This window comes from Pieris rapae, chromosome 13 (genome assembly GCF_905147795.1).
Source record: "Pieris rapae chromosome 13, ilPieRapa1.1, whole genome shotgun sequence".
In the NCBI taxonomy this organism is placed as follows: domain Eukaryota; kingdom Metazoa; phylum Arthropoda; class Insecta; order Lepidoptera; family Pieridae; genus Pieris; species Pieris rapae.
The window spans coordinates 10,057,038-10,060,202 of record NC_059521.1 but is presented as its reverse complement, the minus strand read 5'-3'; the positions used below and the strand labels follow the sequence as shown (position 1 = coordinate 10,060,202).

The window sequence follows — 3,165 nt, the reverse complement described above, 5'->3', positions numbered from 1 at the left end:
AATATTAAGACAAATAAAGCATTATGAACATATTTTTTATTTACAAGTAATACTTTAGAAAAGTTTTTACGAACCTTTTTGAGGCTTTCCCCACCTGAGCCTTTAGAATTCTTACGTCCACTTTTTCACTTAAGAAACTTAAACAAAAGAAATTACTAGGATGTTATTAAGGAAACACAGTAAATACATTTTAAGAACATATATAATAATTGAAATTCAAATTACAAATAATTTTAATATAATATTTTCGATTAGCCCCAACTTATCAATTGCCTCCCTTAGGAGCGTGGGCCCATTGGGAAACACTGCTTTAGAATGATCCGTGATTGAATTCGGCTTAAATAAACATTAAATAAAAAGCCGTTTATTTTCAAAGTAAGACACCGCACAATTAACCATATAAAAAAAGAAATGAAATGTCATATTAATTATTTATCATGATGTCATTATAATAACAAATAGTTATTGTTGTCAAAATGTATGGTCTAAATGCTCTTCCACGCTATAAAGGCAAGGCAGTGATCTAGAACTTCTGAATGTTTTGAATAATTTTGGATACTTTCAAAGTATTCTGTATAACTAGTTCTCTGTCGATACCTATACATCTTTAATAATCGTTATTTATGGAGGATTACTTAGAGGTAGTACACAAACAGATTTAATTAGGCAATATATCAGTGATATCATAAAAAAGACAGACGAAAAGAGTTCTGTAGCGTTCAAATAAATGGGTCACATAATTTTAGCATTTCTATCAATAAATTTGACAGATGTCAAATTTTCAGATATCGAATGTTATATCTGTTGGATACGCAACAAATCCCGCAACTCTGACACGATACTGTACTACAAGCTTTAAAATTTAAGTAAATTAAGTGTAGATCATTATTTCCTCTTCATGAGACCGGTGGCTTTGAGAGGTGTTTGTCTCGCCACTCGTCGCGCCGCAAAGTCGCGCCACACCGTCGCCTCATCCACCACCCTCATGTGATCGACCTCTCCCTGGTACCCCATTGGTATTTACAATTTATTATGATTGATTGTTGACCTATTAATTACGCCACCAAATAATTATAAGCTCAATTGATATTTTGGCCAATGGCAAAATTATGTCACTGACAAAGTGATCATTTTTGCGTTTGGCTCGAGAGATTTGTAAACTTATGTACTATTTCTTGTTTATAATCATGAATATTTTTTCCGTAAAATTATTAATTATTCAACTAAAACACTTAATAGTTCTCATTAACTTTCGATTTTATTTTTAAACAGATCCATTGGATTTCAAACCTAATGATAGGACAGAAACAATTGATTAGTTATATTTAACGGTCAATATCATATGATATACACACATATCATTATTTATTTACTTACATTAAACAGAATTAGGTATATCTAACATTGATTGTTTTATTATTTCAGTTTCCACATTACGCTTTAATTGCCACTAAGACAGCACCGTCACTGCTGATTATATTGAAATGGTCTTTTTCGTGTAGCACACATCGAGTATTATATCTGGGAAATAAAATATTAAAGTTTTTCAAATTAAAATACTTTAAATAATTCGCTGGATTGTTGGGAATAATTCCCAAAGAACCGGCCACGGACATTATTACTAATGTAATAATTACAGTTATTCTTAAACATGACCGCATTTTATGATGTTTTACATGACATTAATCTTATACTTTAAGTTATGCATAATGCGTATATAATGTGATTATTATTGCATATTTGTACTGACATATTTAATTTCAATTTCGCCACGGTATCGCGAATTATATGTGTATATGTCACGCTTTAAAATTACGATTAGAGATGTTTTTTTTTAATTTAAAATTATTTTTTGCCACAAACTTTACGATGGATATTGTTTTTTTAAACAATCGATTGCCATTTAATAAAAAAAAATACGTTTATACGGCCCACGCTAAGTTAGAGATTCATTAAGTAATGAGTGTAAGTACGCCGGCACACTTAATAAAAATTACGAGAAACCTGTTAATAAATTTATAAATAGTCAGTTTAACAGTGACTGAATTCATAAGAGTTACATTGTCCATAATGTTTTAATGTTATGGTTAAGAGTATTTTCCTTTTTTTTATTTACTTAAAAATATTCTGTAAAGCATAAATAAATGTTCAAATATTTATTTCAAACTTCCAGGTAATTTCTGAGGTGTAAGCACTGCGTAGAGCCATCAAGGCGTTTCTGGAATAAAACGCAATATTCAGCCACGCTAGTGCATTCAGTACTTCTAAACATGAATTAGCACTATATATATCAGTACTATATCTTGGAAAACTTCTTCTTTAGTCGCTCTCTTCACTTGCAGAAAATATACAAATATATTTTCTCTTTATTCAGAAAAATATATCTTCTCCATAACCATACATTATAGATATTTTTTTTACAAAAAACAACAAGAACCACAAATATTTACCAAGAGTTCTGGAAGAATCTTGAGACCATTAAGAAATAAAGCCTTTGGATTAACACAGTAAGTAATAGATCTTTCTCGGCCATTATTGACACAGATTGCAGGTTAGAGGATAGTGGTCCATTATATCCGTATTATCTACTGGATGACAAAGTTACAAGGGTCGAGTCTAGATGATATTATTATTAATTTGGGATTGCTTTCATTCCCGTTACAATCAAGGCTTATTGATTTTAATTGCCTAGTCCTACATCGAAACCGAGATACAATCGAGACCTCATCATTCGACTCCAATCATAAGATCTGGTTACGCCTAGATGGGTTGAAATTTAACCTAACCTAAGACTAGCAGATAGGAATAATAATAGATTTTTACCCAGTTATTTAATTAAATTATTGGCTTAATGATTTTTTTAAATTGGGTTAGAAAATTTAAATGCCTATTCATTACATTTCTGTAATTGAGCGTTCGTTAAGCCAGGTTTTGCTGCGACCGCTATACGGAACCAGCTACCCGCTGCAAGTCCGGCAATGCACTGCACCACATGCACCTTTTGGTAATGTGAGTGTCCATGGGCGACTGTAACAGCTGTAATCAGTTGAGTTCTGTCCATTTGCCACGTTATATATTTGAAAAAAACCTTGTACAGTTTTAAATACATAAAATAAAGCCATATTTGTAAAACTCCGATGAAGCAATCGTATGACTAAAAGTTAA

The 3,165-nt window shown here is 31.4% G+C and overlaps 1 long non-coding RNA gene across 1 annotated transcript; it reads right to left on the bottom strand.

The window, feature by feature from the left end:
* Positions 1–1,236: 1,236 nt before the first annotated feature.
* LOC123689646 lies at positions 1,237–1,710 on the bottom strand. Its single transcript, XR_006750571.1, has 2 exons — positions 1,378–1,710; positions 1,237–1,290 (listed from the first exon to the last, which is right to left on the bottom strand). It is a non-coding gene; the product is annotated as an uncharacterized LOC123689646 (long non-coding RNA).
* Between the last annotated feature and the right edge of the window lie 1,455 nt (positions 1,711–3,165).